This window comes from Malus domestica, chromosome 03 (genome assembly GCF_042453785.1).
Source record: "Malus domestica chromosome 03, GDT2T_hap1".
NCBI classification, from domain to species: Eukaryota; Viridiplantae; Streptophyta; class Magnoliopsida; order Rosales; family Rosaceae; genus Malus; species Malus domestica.
In genome coordinates, this window is record NC_091663.1 from 34,039,003 (window position 1) to 34,057,277 (window position 18,275).

Below are 18,275 nucleotides of genomic sequence, written 5' to 3' on the forward strand. Positions count from 1 at the left end.
AATAACTTTCTAATAGCAAGGATTTGAGAAGAATGAGAAAAGCGGAGGCGATGAGCAAGTAATGATACTGAATAGGGTGATCATTAGCTAGCGGCATGTATTTATATAGGTAACAATGGGCTAGGGTTTCTTGTGTGTCAAGCTAGTTAAAATTACTTGGTGTTTATTACGTGGCCTTTTTAACAGGAATTAAGAGAGTATTTTATCTTTATCATCAACCGCTAGCTAAATGGGAAATAATTCCAGTATAAAAAAGTAACCGTCATTATACATGTATGGTTTAAATTGCCTAACCATACAAACATACATACATACATATTTTATAGATGTCTAAACTACATTAATAAAACCCTCTTTGTCAATCAAAAGAGAGTAAAACGATAATTTTGTCTCCTACCACAAAACAAAATCATGGGCAGTAAAGTAAATTCACACAAATTAAATTTTGCAGTTTTTTTAAACCCTACATCCTCTAATTTTGAAAAATAAAATACAAAAAAGAAAACTTCTATCTCGAATCCACATTCCTTTTTTTCTCCTTTCTCCTTCCCATTTTACAATTCAAATTATTTTCACACACAAAGTGTGGGGCATATGCTAGTATTTATTAGAAAACTTCATTTTAATCCTTGGAAAAGATAATTTTAGAGTATAACCTTGTGTAAGATCAATATCTAATTTTCGTCCCTTAATACATTTAGTCACCTCATTTATTAATTATGTCGATGCACAAAACCGGAGGTCTTGGAACAACGTAAATCCGACCGTGAATCTGCAAGAAATGTAAATAATACAAGATGTATCGTGGTTCGCCCCAATGTTTGGGCTACGTCCACACTGATATTATATTTATCTGAGAGGTGAGGGAGAGAGATGGAGAGAGCTTCTGAGGGTGAGAGAGCCCTTCTATGGCCTAGGAATTGGCCTCCCCTAATTGTGAGGGTGAGAAGTCCTTTTATAGAATAAGGGCTCCTCGCTTATTACATATTTGCCCATTCCTTTATTACATAATTACATTTAAGTCCCCCGAGTATTTATACGAGATCTAAATACGGAGACCCTAAGTATGGTACAAACACTAGTCCCCCAAGTCTTTTATCAAGAGAGTCTTTTGGCTGGAGACTTGAAATTCAGTCCATGTGTGGACCGAAGTAACTAGATGTCGTCTAGAGCTGAATACTCGATATGAGGCGACGCTCAATGTGAAATAAGGCTCAACTAGATGTAGTACATGTTGCGAGGCTGCTCGGCTTGTGGCTTATGTTGCCTTGGTTGGCTCGGCTTGTGGCGGTTGAAGGTGAGGGAGTCCCTTTTATAGAATAAGGGCTCGCTCCTCAATACATAAATGATGGGCTAGAGCAGGCGGCGATGCTTTTTAATGATGGTGAGGGAGTCCCTTTTATAAACTAAGGGCTCGTTCCTCAATACATAAGTGATGGGTTAGGATTGATGCTCGCGGCGAGGCGGTTACTCAGCAGGCGGCGATGCTCTCCTCGATACATAAATAATAGGCTAAGTCCCCCAAGTATTTTTCATGAGGCCCAATTAAGGCCTAATATATGGTACATCCCCAAGTCTTTGGTCAATAGAGTATGTTGGCTGGAGACTTCAAATTGAATCCATGTATGGGCCGAAGTGGCGGTTGTTCGGAGGCGGTATTTGTATACCCTGCACTGAAGCTTTGTAGGTGAAGCTTTGCAAGTGAAGCTTTGAAGCTAGAGCTCTGTAAATGAAGCTTTTAAAGCTAGAGCTCTGTAAATGAAACTTTTAAAGCTAGAGCTTTTGTAGATGAAGTTTTTGAAGCTAGAGCTCTGTAAATGAAGCTTTTAAAGCTAGAGCTTTTGTAAATGAAGCTTTTGAAGCTAGAGCTCTGTAAATGAAGCTTTTGAAGCTAGAGCTCTGTAAATGAAGCTTTTGAAGCTAGAGCTTTGTAAATGAAGCTTTTGAAGTTGATTGACATGAGTGATGCTCATGAATGTTTATGTTGATTGACATGAGTGATGCTCATGGATGTTGACATGAGTGATGCTCATAAAAGTTGACATGAGTGATGCTCATGAATGTTTATGTATGATTGATATGAGTAATGCTCATGAATGTTTATGTATGATTGACATGAGTAATGCTCATGTATAATTTGAAGTACTTGGCGTACTTTCGATCACCTGGTTAGTGATAATAGCGGCAGGCTGCTGGATAGTTTGGAGTACTGGGCGTACTTTTGATTACCTGGTTGGCGATAATAGCGGCGGGGTGCCGAATAATTTTTTGTAGTACTGGGGGTACTTTTGGTCACCTGGTTGGTTCTATTTTGGGCTTATGGGCCATTGCCCTCCACACAACATTTCAGCCCATTTATTTTGGGCTTTGCCGTTTTTTTTTATTATTATTATTACCCTCTGATAGGGTTTATACAGATGTCTCCGAAAGATAAGAAAAATAAATCACATCATACAAAAACAAGGAAAGTAAATCATATCATTCTAGTGTGGTGTTTATTCCTTGCTTTTGCTTTCTCTTTTGCTTTTTTTCTGCTTTTTTTTTCCACTGCACTCTCTCTGTCTCTTCACCTGGCAGACAAAAGGAATCATAATAATAGGAAAATCTTTTGCTTTTCTTCTTTTCTCTCCACTGTGTCTCTATCTCTCCACCTCCACCCTCTCTGGCAGACTTACTTTACTTTTTCTTTTCATTTCCGTGGATCAGTTTCCAAGGCGATGTGGAGCGCGAGGTAGAAGACGAGCTTGAAGGAGAACTTGCGGAGCTCTTTGAAGAGGACGATGAACCCTGACCCAACAAACGATAGGCTCGCCGCTCCGATGTTTACTGCCAACAAGACGTGGCGATCGTACGCCGTCAGACCTCCGGCGACTTGCCCCGTCATCACCATTTTCTTCACCCACTCTCTTTCGTCGAGGCTCATCTCCGGGAATCCCGAGCCTCTGACCTTGTTGACAAACTTCCCTCTGTTGCGAGCCTCTGACCTTGTCAGCCGCCGGCGTCCGCTCCGAGAACCCGCGAGAGAAGCAAATGGAACTCAAATATGCATTAACAACGAGCATATCATGTTTAACTGTTGCAGTGAAATTTTGGATCTGTCTGATTTTGACAGATTCCTTTCCACTTGGATGGAATCGGTCCATACCCCTCATCACTAAAGCTTTTGGATTCTGGCCTTGCGCCAGTATCAAGGTTTCCTATGATCGAATCTTCACCATATATTGCCTTCTTCCAGATTGAATTAGGTGGAACAACACCCTCTTGCTCAAGTCCCAAGAAATCCCACGATCGAGTTGTGTGTAATTTTCTTCGCTGGTTCAAGAATATTGAGACTACCCTTGGACGCCTTGCAATCTGAGTTGCCTCGGAGATCGCGAACGAGTCGACTCGGTGACTCGGCGACTTTACGATCAGCTTCTGCTTGAGCAAAGGTCAGGTCGGTGAAGATGGGCTTGGGGATGGGCAGTAGCCCGAGCTTGAACAACTCGTGGCGCGGGTGAACCAAGAGGGTCGGATCCTTGGCCGAAGACGATGTTGTTGCGGGCTCAATTGAGTCGCTCATAGCTTCTTTTCCCAGGAAGCAGCAAAACGCAGAGTTTTTATGTAGACAGATTTGTGAGTTGCAGATCTTCCAGAAATGAATAGAGAGAGAGAGAGAAAAAAAAAAGGGTTTTGGACCTTTTTTTTTTTAGACTGCACAGATTCTGCGAAGGTTTCTTGGAAAAGCCCAAAGAGTGAGGTTTTCTGGTGAGATGAAAAAATGAAAGAGAACCGACATAGTTTTTCGTGTCGTTTCCCACAGACGGCGCCAAATATTGATGCACAAAACCAGAGGTCTTGGAACAACGTAAATCCGACTGTGAATCTGCAAGAAATGTAAATAACACAAGATGTATCATGGTTCATCCCAATGTTTGAGCTACGTCCACACTGATATTGTATTTATCTGAGAGGTGAGGAAGAGAGATGGAGAGAGCTTCTGAGGGTGAGAGAGCCCTTCCATGGCCTAGGAATTGGCTTCCCCTAATTGTGAGGGTGATGAGTCCTTTTATAGAATAAGGGCTCCTCACTTATTACATATTTGCCCATTCCTTTATTACATAATTACATTTAAGTCCCCCGAGTATTTATACAAGATCTAAATACAGAGGCCCTAAGTATGGTACAAACAAATTATATTTTGATGTCTTATTTCTCTTTTTCTTTCTAATTTTAATGTTTTTTCTTAACAAATGATATTATCTGCTCTATCGGGAACATGGTGGGCTTAGTCTCACAATAGGCTAACAATAATGTGATTCAGCTTCACCTTTAGTGAAAATCGAACATAAAACATTTCACTTACAAGTGAAGAGGAATATCACTACACCGTAGTACTTAAAAATTTAAGTTACAATAACGATTTATTTTAACTAATTGGGTAAACTAATAACAAAAAGCATCCCAAAAATAACAAAATGTCAAAGAGAACAACCATTTTACATCATCAAAATATAAGGGGTAGGCAAATGAATCATGGACCCGCAGGTCGGGTGGGTTCAACTTCAAGCAGTTTGAGGCGGGTACAGGGCGGGTTTAAATATTTTGAAGAAGAAACATGACGGGGTGGGACAGGACTGGTATAGGAATTGATGGGGTAGGGCGGTCCAAAAATAGGAGAAATGTACCTCTAGCATTGGATAATTGGATTGGATTTAATGATTAATCTCACTTCCACTACACCGTTGGATTTAATTTTTTTCCATCACTTAGACACTCCTGTCCCATTCACTCATGACTCGAGTCACTCGACAGCAACCATCACCAATTCCGACTTGGACACTTGATGGCCCTGGTCTCCATAGACGATGGTGGTGTTCAATAATCTTGATGGCGGTGAAGAGGTGGTCGAGATTGGAAGGTTTGGCAGGAGTTGAAGGTGATGCAGTCCCAACTCGCAAGTTGCTAGAGAGACGAATTCAAAAACAACACCTTATCTACTAAGATATTATATCACATGTCAAAAATTTGAATTTAAAAATGATAATTTCGACCAATTTCACTTACTTTTGACGTTTGGGTTAAAAACTGCCTTACTCATGCTTGTTCAACTCTTAAACTTTTCCTTACATTTTTTAATGTAGATTAGGAATATGCTAGTTTTCCTTCTTCATCTTCTTAATTTATCAATGTTCTAGTAATATTTTTTTAGTTACCATTAGATTCAAATTAGTTGGCCTTACCCAAGTCATCCTAAGGCCCAACCAAAGCAAAAACTTTAAAAAAATATATATAAACAAAAAAACTAAATTGTACAAAAATATGAATCAAGTTCTCAAAAATGATCGAAGCCTGGAAGGTTCCCACTTCACAGTTACAGAGGTGATAAAAACGTCGCCGCTTCCGATGCTCCTGTGGTTCTCATTTCCCTCCGTTCTCCGTAGCTTTTTCCTTAGGTATTTTTCTTCAATAATCTTTCAATCAAAATTCTTGAAAATATCAACAACGTCAAGTGCCTGTCTCTCTCAGCTTATAATTTGGAGGTAAGCATGTCCTCACTTGTTTCTTTGTGTTATGTATGTTGGGAAGAATTATAAGGAAGTTATAATGATTAGGGTGGAGGTTAAAGGTAAGAAAAGACAGTGACTACCTGTTTGTTAGATCGTAGCCCGTATTTTAAAAAAATATTTTTAAGACTCGCCAAGACAGTTTTTGGGGAGGAAGGAAATGCCTTTGCCCGGCGGGAGTGGGCATAGCCTATAGACTAGCCTGAACACCTAGGTTGTTCGCCTCAGGCGCCTAGGCAACCTCAACGTTTGATTTTTTTTTCTTTTTTAAGAACAACCTAAATCCAAAATGACGTCGTTTTGGGCAGGGTTTTTATAAAATTCATGCTAGCTTTATGTTTCTAACTTGGTTCTATTAGTTTGTTATGACTTTATGATGTGAATTAGAGAAATAATAATAATAGTTAATTCAATTCATTTATATATATACAATATTGTAAATTCAATTAATTTATATATTATATAGTAAATTTACTTAAATCCGTCTAGGCGCTAGATATCAGCTCACCGCCCGATTAGTGCTTAGTGTCTTTTAAAACTTTGCTTTATTTTGCCAAGTGCAATACTAGGGATTCGAAGGAATCTGCTTTTTCTGATGCCATTTTTTCAATTGTATTGCACAGTTTATGAACGTACCTGGTGAATTGAACCCTGGCTTTTGTATGAAGTCCATTCTACCAATTTTTTGTTGTTTATTTATATTGTGATATATTTACACTAAAGCATCATAAATCGAGAGGCAGGATGTTGGAAAATTAATATTTTACATTTCATGTCCGTCGGAATGCTCACAGGCCAAATTTCATGAGAAGGTAAAATACCTATTTTGGCAGAACATGCACTACAAAAAAAAATAAATCATCTGGGCGGACGAAAAATTTCGTTGGGTCAAATTTTGTTTTGTCGCCTAAGACTTTAGATGACAAAAGTTGGTTGGGAAAAGTTGGTCCTGCAAAAACCCATCACTCGAAGTCTTATTCGACGAGAAGTAGTCGTTTGTCGGGCAAAAATGATTTTGCCCGATGAAAGAAGTCGCTAGGATAAAGTGCATTGATTGCCTTTACCTAACGAAAATATTATACCCGATAACATCGTTTTGCCCCACTAAATTAAATACTATTAAAAACTTGATCCTACGAAATTTTCATGGGTCTCCTAGAATTTGGAGTCTCTTAGGGCATACCAACCCATATAACTTGTCATCCTCGAAATGGCTCACAAGGAACTTCTCTATATGCCTAAGGGCATTAGTGAAATCTCCATTTGTAGAATTAAAAGCCTGAGGTTGGAAGTTATCAAATGTGTTTTTCTCTATGTATTGTAATCTTCCTAGTTATAGCATGAATTAAGCGCCTGAAGTTGAAAGCGATTAGCTGAGTAGTTAAAGTTAGATTAAGTTACTAACTAGTTAGCACTTATATATGGCAAGTTAGCAACATTCGTTTATCTAAAACCATAACCTATCACTACTAAAAAAATCTCAAAGGGAAAGGAATGTAGAGTGACCGATCTTTTCTAGAAAAATTGAATTGAAATCATGTGCAAGCGCTTGTTCTCTCCTACCAGAGAACTTCCATTGCTTCCACCCGAGGGTAGGGTGGGCTCCGATCCAGGGATGTGTGTTGCCTTATCTGAAGCACTTGACCTTTTAACCATTTGTTTTAAAGAAGGCGGACTTGCGGCGGGTTAACATGTATATAGGTTAGAAAGCGGAGTTTCATTGGTTAAAGTTCTTTCCAAGCACGCAAATTGGGAAGAGGTTTAACGTAGCTACTTGAGCCTAGAAGATGAGAGTACAGTTGCATGCCAATGTTTTCATGGAATCAGCTCCTTTGAGGATTTAAGCAAACTATTTCAAGAAATCCAATTCAACGCTACAAGCAAAGGTTTTTTGTATACAACCAATAAAATTTCCGCGAATAAAATCTTCTGCTTGTTAATTATCTTCTATTTGAAACAAATACAACCAAGCTTATTGTTATAAGCTCCCCAACTGATTTAAGGCAAAGCCATAACGTGTGATCAACACATTAAATTTTCCTTCTCCTGATAATTCGTCCGAAGTAACTTGTTTGTATGATAGCCAATCAGGCGATTGGCAAAGAAGGCTCAGTCCCCTTAAGACCACAAATGCAAAAAAAGCTTCCTGACATCACGAGTAATTAAAACGAGGCATTGTACTCATTTGATTTACACGAGCGAGCACTCTTGAATTCGTCGGTTTCTTAAAAATGACTTTGTTGATGCACAAAACCAGAGGTCTTGGAACAACGAAAATCCGACCGTGAATATGCATGAAATATAAATAACACAAGATGTATCGTGGTTCACCCCAAGGTTTGGGCTACTTCCACACTGATTGTATTTATTTGAGGGAGAAAGAGCTCTGAGAGTGAGAGCGTTGAGAGGGGGTGAGAGGGCCTAGGAATTGGCCTAAAAATGGCCTGAGAATTGGCCTAGGAATTGGCCTCAGAATATATGGTACATAATGTTGTTCCAAGACCTCGAATTTACGTTGTGTACCATATATTGGGCATCAACTGGGCTTCATGAAAAATACTTTGGGGACTGAGCCCATCACTAATGTATTGAGGAGCGAGCCCTCTCCTAGGTCCTCTCACCCCCTCTCAACGCTCTCACTCTCAGAGCTCTCTCTCCCTCAAATAAATACAATCAGTGTGGACGTAGCACAAACATTGGGGTGAACCACGATACATCTTGGGTTATGTATATTTCATGCAGATTCACGGTCGGATTTACGTTGTTCCAAGACCTCTGGTTTTGTGCATCAACATTTGGCGCCGTCTTTGGGAATCGACACAAAAAACTATGTCGGTTCTCTCTCAATTTTTCACCTCCACCGTGAATCTACACAACCCAAAAAACCACTACCAGATGCAAATTTCAAAGCTTCTGAATACAAAAACCACTACCAAACGCAACCAGCAACACAAACAAATCAATCGCACCACTACCCAGATCACAAAGATGGAAACTTTCTCAGATTTTCAATAGCAAGAAGTTGAGGAAGATGCCTTTTCCCTCTGCGATCTCCCGCTGCACGACGACAATGACAAATCTTTCTCTCATGGCTAAATCTCAAAACGCCCAGAGATGATGCACAACTTCCATCCATATGCCACTGCCTCGGCTTGCTTACACAACAATCTCTCAATATCTCTTCAATCTCTCTCAACGCGTTCAAAGAAATGGCCTCTTCTTCGACACAAAGGTGGTATTGTTTTGTTAGGTTCTGGAAATAAGTAGCAAAGATGATTTTAGAGAAGCCCAGTTGGATTAGACATGAGGGAATGCAAATTTTCTCCATTGACGTTCAACCTGGTGGACTTAGGCTTGCCACGGGTAGGGGTGATCACAAGGTGCAGGTGGGCTAAACATGGTCGGTTTCTTGCATCAGGATCTGATGAACAAATGATTTTAATTCATGAGAGAAAGCCTGGTTCAGGAACCACTGAGTTTGGCCGTGAAGAGCCACCTGACCTTGAAAATTGGAAATCTGCTAACCACAGGAGCTTGATGATACTAAGATTTCAGCTTCCGCCTTCTTTAGACCTTCAAAATTTCCAGATTTTAGCTTCCGCCTGCAAATCATTAGGGTTCCCATTGATTTCGCTGCATAAGAGGGTTTCTGGTTCCCTGATCGTCCAATTCCTCTCTTCCTTCATGCCCGCGAGACTTTCGATTTTTCAGATCTGGCAGTGGCACCACCAGTCACCAGCGACCCCGAGTGCACCGCCACCAGCCACTTCGTCGTCACCCATACCACCATCGACGACTCCATCTCCGGCCACGTCGAAAAACTCGACGATCTCAACTCTCACTGCGACCTCTCCTCGCTTCCGACACCGTCCTCTACAAATGTTTCCGACCTCGCCACCTGTGTCGACCCCTCTCCTCACCGAGTTCAACCACCAGCCCCTCATCTCTATCAACTGAACCTCGAAACATGGTGGTCCATCGAATCCCGAAATATGGTCCATCAACATTTGTGCATCAGCTATTGCATTTCTCCAGACAACTTTCTCCAGATCTCACAGATTTTACAGCTAGAGTACACCAGCTAATGTTCAGACGCAGTGGAAAGAAAAAGCAAAAAGAAAAAGCAAAATGTGACAGCATAACATGCAACTTCTCGACACTTTGTCACTCTTGGAGTTTGGAGCAGTTGGAGACGGGACCCTAGATGGTGAAGGGGGACCCTGCCAACAGAAAAATCAAAGAAGATAGCACATGGGTTATGCACTTTCTTACCCACCATGTGGAGGCAAAATCTAGTCTGGTTGGCAGTGAGCCTTGAAAAGAGGGAAAGTCTTGCTGACAGAAAAATCAAAGAATGAATGAGGAGAGTACATGGGAAACAAAAACAAAAGCAATAAAAGTGCAGAGGAAAGGCAAAAGCAATCAAGTGATATGCGGGAAACAAAAGCAAAAGCAAGGAATAAACACTCATACTGCAAAAGCAAGGAATAAACATCCCACCAGAATGATGTGATTTGCTTTTATTGTTTTTGCAATGATGTAATTTATTTTTCTTATCTTTCGGAGACATCTGTATAAACCCCATCAGAGGGTAATAAAAAAATAAAAAAATTAAAAAAAAAAGGGCAAAGCCCAAAATAAATGAGCTGGAATGTTGTGTAGAGGGCGAAGGCCCATAAGCCCAAAATAGCCCCAACCAGGCGATCAAAAGTACGCCCAGTACTCCACAATTATTCGACAACCTACCGTTATTACCAACAACCAGGTGATCAAAAGTACTCCCAGTACTCCAAAATTATTCGACAACCCGCCGCTATTACCACCAACCAGGTGATGAAATGTATAACCCGTACTCTAATATCATTTGGCAACTAGCCATTCATGACACCAACCAGGTGATGAAATGTACAACCCGTACTCTCCTTCATGCCACCAACCAAGTGATCAAAAGTACGCCCAATACTTCATATTATACATGAGCATTACTCATGTCAATCATACATAAACATTCATGAGTATCACTCATATCAATCATACATAAACATTCATGAGCATCACTCATGTCAATCAAACATTCATGAGCATCACTCATGTCAATCAAACATTCATAAGCATCACTCATGTCAATCAGCTTCAAAAGCTTCATTTACAGAGCTCTAGCTTCAAAAGCTTCATTTACAAAAGCTCCAGCTTCGAAAGCTTCATTTATAGAGCTCTAGCTTCAAAGCTTCACTTGCAAAGCTTCACCTACAAAGCTTCAATGTAGGGTATACAAATACCGCCTCCGAACAACCGCTACTTCGGCCCATACATGGATTCAATTTGAAGTCTCCAGCCAACAAACTCTATTGACCGAAGACTTGGGGGACTACATTATGTACCATATATTGGGCCTCATGAAAAATACTTGGGGGACTGAGCCCATCACTTATTTATTGAGGAGCAAGCCTTTATTCTATAAAAGGGACTCCCCCACCTTCATTAGAGAGCAATGCCGCCAGTTGAGCAACCGCCTCACTGCGAGCATTAACTCTAGCCCATCACTTATGTATTGAGGAGCGAGCCTTTATTTTATAAAAGGGACTCCCTCACCTTCATTAGAGAGCAACGCCGCCAAATGAGCAACCGCCTCACCGCGAGCATCACTCCTAGCCCATCACTTATGTATTGAGGAGCGAGCCCTTATTCTATAAAAGGGCATCCCTCACCTTCAAAAGCCATAAGCCGAGCCAACCAAGGCAACATAAGCCACAAGCCGAGCAGCCTCACGGCATGTGCTACTTCTAGTTGAGCATCATTTCAGATTGAGCACCGCCTCATATCGAGCATTAGTTCAAGACAACATCTAGTTACTTCGGCCCACACATTAACCGAATTTCAAGTCTCCAGCCAAAAGACTCTCTTGACTGAAGACTTGCGGGACTACTGTTTATACCATATTTAGGGCCTCCATATTTAGATCTCGTACAAATACTCAGGGGACTCAAATGTAATTATATAATAAAGGAATGGGCAAATATGTAATAAGTGAGGAGTCTTTATTCTATAAAAGGACTTCTCACCCTCACAACTAGGGGAGGCCATTCCTGAGGCCAATTAATAGGCCTTCTCACCCCCTCTCAACGCTCTCACTCTCAGAGCTCTCTCTCCCTCAAATAAATACAATCAGTGTGGACGTAGCCCAAACCATGGGGTGAACCACGATACATCTTATGTTATTTATATTTCATGCAGATTCACGGTTGGATTTACATTGTTCCAAGACCTCCGGTTTTGTGCATCAACAGACTTCCCCACGGATATTGATTTATGAAATAATCTTACACAAAGCAACCCAATTTCAGGTGTCATGGTGCATGATACAATTCAAGGAAGTAGGTAAATATATAAACCGAAAATATCAACAGTATGAAAGTTATAAAGCAGAAAACATGATCACTTTACAATTCGTGGTTAGCCATTGATTTGCTCTGGTTGGCAAAACCAGTGACGACTAACAAGCATTTTACATTAATCCTCTTTTTGTGTAAGCAATACCAACAGCTGCGGCAATTTGTTCTTCTTCTTCTATAATTTGGAGTCCCTCAGGACATACCGACTCATATAACTTGTCATCCTCGAAAACGGCCCATAAGGATCTCCTCCATACGCCTAAGGATAACAGTTAAATCTTCATTGTAGCATTATGCGCCTTATCACGAGGTTGAAAGTGATCAGCTGCGTTCTGTTCTGTATACCAATGGGCATTACTGTAATCTCCGGTGGTTGCAGCATAAAGCCCCTGAGGTTGAAAGTGATTAGCTGCGTTCTCTTCTGTATACCTAGGGTCAGTACTGTAATCTCCAATCGTTGTAGCAGTAAGTGCCTGAGGTTGAAAGTGATCAAATGCGTTTTGCTCCATATAGCTAGGGGCATTATTGTAATCTTCAACAGTTAAAGAATTAAGCGCCTGAGGTTGAAAGTGATTAGCTGCGTTTTCTTCATAGTTATCTCGTTCCTCAAGCTTCCTTTTCTTTGATATGTCATCCTTTCTTCTAAGAATACAAAGAACAATATTCTTCTCCTGCATTTGAGAATCGCGTTTGCTTTTGTTAATATAAATTCCGATCCTAACTAAAATAAATAAAAAGGTTCTACATGCATATACATACATGCATACATACATACATATATATATATATATATATATATATATATATATATAAGTTTCAATGTCAACTAGAAAATTAAGAAAACGAAAAAGGAAATCGCAAATAATTAAGTCCTTATAAGATTGTTCCCATGCCAATATACTTCCTTGCCTGCCAATATTAATATATGTATAAGCGTGAATATATTTTATAAGCTTGTGATCTGTTTTTTTTAACTTTTTTCTAGAGGCCAATTTTATATAGTGATTTTCCGAATAATTAGACAGAAAACTTAAAAACAATTTAAAAGAAAGAAAAGTGTACTTACTTGATGAAGTTTGTTTCGTAGTAAAGATGGATCAAGATGGAACTTGTTGATGCACAAAACCAGAGGAGTCTTCGAACAACGTAAATCCGACCGTGAATCTGCAAGAAAGTAAATAACACAAGATGTATCGTGGTTCACCCCAATGTTTGGGCTACGTCCACACTGATATTGTATTTCTCTGAGAGGATTGTGAGGGTGAGGGTGAGAGCTTCTGAGGGTGAGAGAGCTCTTCCCATGGCCTAAGAATTGGCCTCCCTTAATGAGGAGAGTGAGGAGTCCTTTTATAGAATAAGGGATCCTCACTTATTACATATTTGCCCCTCCATTTATTACATAATGACATTTGAGTCCCCCGAGTATTTATACGAGGTCTAAATATGAAAGCCCTAAGTATGGTATAAACAGTAGTCCCCCATGTCTTGAGTCAAGAGAGTCTTTTGGCTGGAGACTTGAAATTCAGTCCATGTGTGGGCCGAAGTAACTAGATGTCGTTCAAAATTGATACTCAATATGAGGCGGTGCCCAAGCTAAAATGATGCTCAACCAGAAGTAGCATATGTTGCGAGGCTGCTCTGCTTGTGGCTTATGTTGCCTTGGTTGGCTCGGCTTGTGGCATTGAAGGTGAGGGAGTCCCTTTTATAGAATAAGGGATTGCTCCTCAATACAAAAATGATGGGCTAGGAGTGATGCTCACGGTGAGGCGATTGCTCAGCTGGCGGCGATACTCTCTAATGAAGGTGAGGGAGTCCCTTTTATAAAATAAGGGTTCGCTCCTCAATACATGAATAATGAGTGCTCTCTAATGAACCCTTTTATAAAATAAGGGCTCGCTCCTCAATACATGAATATTGGGTGCTCTCTAATGAAAGTGAGGGAGTCCATTTTATAAAATAATGGTTCGCTCCTCAATATATAAATAATGGGCTAAGTCCCCCAAGTATTTTTTATGAGGCCCAATATATGATACATAGTATAGTCCCCCAAGTCTTCAGTCAATAGGGTCTGTTGGCTGGAGAATTCAAATTGAATCCATGTATGGGCCGAAGTGGCGGTCGTTCGGAGGCGGTATTTGTATACCTTGCACTGAAGCTTTGTAGGTAAAGTTTTGTAAGTAAAGCTTTGAAGCTGGAGCTTTGTAAATGAAGCTTTTGAAGCTGGAGCTCTCGAAACTAGAGCTCTGTAACTAAAGTTTTTGAAGCTGGAGCTCTCGAAGTTGGAGCTCTGTAAATGAAGCTTTTGAAGCTGGAGCTCTCGAAGTTTGAGCTCTGTAAATGAAGCTTTCGAAGTTGATTGACATGAGTGATACTCATGAATGTTTTATGTTGATTGACATGAGTGATGCTCATGGATGTTGACATGAGTGATGCTCATGGATGTTGACATGAGTGATGCTCATGAATGTTGACATGAGTGATACTCATGAATGTTGACATGAATGATGGTCATGAATGTTTATGTATGATTAACATGAGTGATGCTCATGAATGTTTATGTATGATTGACATGAGTAATGCTCATGTATAATTTTGGGGTACTGGACATACTTTTGATCACTTGGTTGGTGATAATAGCGGCAGGGTGCCGAATAATTTTGAAGTACTGGGCGTACTTTGGATCACCTGGTTGGTGATAATAGCGGCAAGTTGCCGAATAATTTTTTGTAGTACTGGACGTACTTTTGATCACCTGGTTGGTGATAATAAAGGGCCTGGCTCTTTTGGGCATATGGGCATTCGCCATCCACATAACATTCCAGCCCATTATTTTGGGCTTGTCGTTTTTTTTATTTTTTATTACTCTCTGATGGGGTTACACAGATGTCTCCAGAAGATTAGAAAAATAAATTACATCATTCAAAAAAGTTGTTGCAAAAGGTGGTTATGGCATATGGTTGGATAATGGGATAGTATGTCCAGCTAGCAGTTGCGAGGGGTAGGGCGCTTGAAGATTTAAGCCAAAGTGACAAAACCTTTCTATCATCACCCATTTGCTTTACTTGATCTCCCCGCTCCAATAGGGCTCACTTCCTTTCACTCCTCCCCAGTACATAAAATATTCCACAATGATAAAAGTATTCCGAAAGCACTTTGGCATCAGCATATATCTTATTCATTTTCTCCACCTACAGACTTTCTTTTCCTTTTTTTTTTTTTTGCTGCCTTGCTGGTTGTAACTCCATTTGCATACCTGAAACCATGTGTGGCTGGTTCCCATGGTCGACAGTTGCAAGTTTACAACATGGGTGAGCAGGCAAGCGTGTTAGCAACAAGCATGGGTGAGCACAGGTTTTACTATTGTCTGGAAGGCAAAAGCTTAGCAGTCCAGCCTTCAATCTCTTGTTTCAGCTTGGACATTCTGTGAAAAATGATTAATGGCCATTCGATCGAACCAGTTATTTTTGTAGACTATCTTGTCTTCTACTGCAGCACCTGACAGTCTTGTATCTGCTACTATGTTCATGTTCTCCGTCGGTGATGTAAGCACCGCGACTATCGAACAACACCATAGCTTGTTGCGTTCATGTACATGCCATGGCCGAGCCATAGTTGTCGTTACAAAGCTCCGGCGGCCACCAAATTATTCTTGCTTTTGCAACTGAGGCTGTGATGACGACGGGAGTTGTTGTAGAACTACTACTTGATAATGAACTACCACATGAACCGCTACAGGTAGAGCTTTTCTGTAGGCAAATTTGATCAACGGTCTCCATGAACCCACGTTTCATCGAGCTGCTGCTGCTGCTACTACTTATCTTGAAGTCGAAGAATGAGATGTAGAGGTCCACGTTGGAGATATACGATACGCCCGTGTCCTTCTATCTACGGTAGAACCGCGTTTTCACCTCCGTCTGCTGCTCGTGGAAGGCCCTGACTGCTGGTTTTTCTATTGGCTTGATCTTTTCTGCCATGCTCAATAACTTGAATTGAAACGGGGAAGCCATCAGAGAAAGCTTCAGCTTGAATTAGGGAACCAAAATAAACAACTCACAACTTGGTTTCAATCAATTTAGTTTTATTTTTTTTTTGCAAAAACTGAAAACTGATCCATCTCAATTTCTTTGAAACTCAACGGAGTTCTGCAGTGGACTTATCCGCCTTCAATTTCGTTGGGGAAACGACGGGGCTTGTCGGGAAAGTCGAACCCGACTGAGATCGTGGTGGTCTAGCTTTGGGTCCAAGTTTGGGACACGTACAAAAGACACGGGCGAGTTGAGTTTGAGGACTAGAGCACGATGGTGGTTTGGAGGTTGGTCCACTAGAGGTAATTTTGCTCTCTGTGTTGCATAGAGAAAATGAGTGAGAAAGAGGGTAGCAGCCTCAACTCTAGGACTTTAGGGCAGAAATTCCTTTGCGAAAATTGCAATTTGGGGCAGAGAAAAGCATGGGAAATCGCCAGAGCCATTTACCCTGTGGAAAATGAGTTTTGGTTTTTAGAGATGCAAGAAGAAGAAACTAGAGACAGATTACAAGACAGAGAGAGGAGAGAGAAGAAACCGTGGTTGAGTTTAGGAGTTTTCATTTTTGCATTTTTGAGAAATGGGTTTTGCAGTGACTCTACAGGTGTTTCGTTCTTGGGTTTCTGCAGATTCACGACGGAGGTGAAAAATTGAGAGAAAACCGACATAACTTTTCGTGTCGATTCCCACAAACGGCGCCAAATGTTGATGCACAAACCGGAGGGGTCTTGGAACAATGTAAATCCAACCGTGAATCTACAAGAAAGTAAATAACACAATATGTATCGTGGTTCACCCCAATGTTGGGGCTACGTCCACACTGATATTGTATTTCTCTGAAAGGATTGTGAAGGAGAGGGTGAGAGCTTCTGAGGGTGAGAGAGCTCTTCCCATGGCCTAAGAATTGGCATCCCTTAATGAGGAGAGTAAGGAGTCCTTTTATAGAATAAGGGCTCCTCACTTATTACATATTTGCCCCTCCATTTATTACATAATGACATTTGAGTCCCCCGAGTATTTATACGAGGTCTAAATACGGAGGCCCTAAGTCTGTTATAAACAGAACTCAAGCATAGTCCAATGGTCATTCTGTGGGGATCCTTTGTTCCTGTACGTAAATCTTTTTTTGAAGCCAATAGCATGTTTAATCCCAGAAGCGTAGATTTTCTTCCCGGCGTCTTCTCCTTTCCAAGTGCCGCCGGTGGTGCCAACAGTTGCATGCCAACTATTTCAGGAAATCCAATTCAACGCTAAAAGCGAAGGATTTATTATACAACCAATACAATTTCCAAGAAATTAAAAAGTACGTACTGCTTGTTAAATATCTTCTGTTTGAAACAAATTCAACCAAGCTTATTGTTATAAGCTCCCTGACTGATTTAAGGCAAGGTCATAATGTGTGATCAACACATTAAATTTTCCTCTCCTGATAATTCGCCCTGAAGTAACTTGTTAGTATGATAGCCAAGCAGGCGATTGGCAAACAAGGCTCGATCCCCTTAAAACCACAAATGCAAAGAAAGCTTCCTTACAACACAAGAAAATAAAACGAGGCATTGTGCTCATTTGATTTACACGAGCGAGCATTCTTGAATTCATCGGCTGTTAGAGCAACCATATAAGCACTATAATAAACTAGCCAAGAACGTAAGATTTAACCAACTAAATCACAATCATAACTCCAAATATATTATGTATATGCAAATACTGAAGTAATATCTGCAACACATACCTGCAAACTATTTGCCGAAGTCTTTCCCGTGTGTTCTATCACAATAGTCCTTCATAGTTTGTTGTATGATCTCCCTATCCCACACATGGTGAAGATTGGATTTGTGTCTATACCAACCCAAGGCTATTGAGTTTCCTGCCTCATCTTATAGAACCCGACATGCTTGGCTGATGAATATCTCCCACAGCAACACACATGTTCTTCACGACATTGATCACAGGAAAGAAAGTGCTAGACACCATATCATAACTATGTTCAACAAATTAGGATTAAGAGCCATTAGAGAAATCTACACACAACCTTCTCCTCTCTGCAAAACTCAATGCTCTCCAAGTTATAGGTAATTGGAACAATAAGAGCGTATTTTGTGAGAGCAGGGGCTTGTGGTTTTATACTACAAGACCTACAAGACCTGGATTGCCCTATAACAATCCCACAAGAAATACAAGACTGCATTCCTTATATCAATATGAGTCCTATAAACGAGCAAACACAAGAGTCCTCAATATACCAATATGATTGGATTAACTCTTGTCAACATGATTTAGACTTCTTTATAATATCAATTATCCCAAGACTTGCA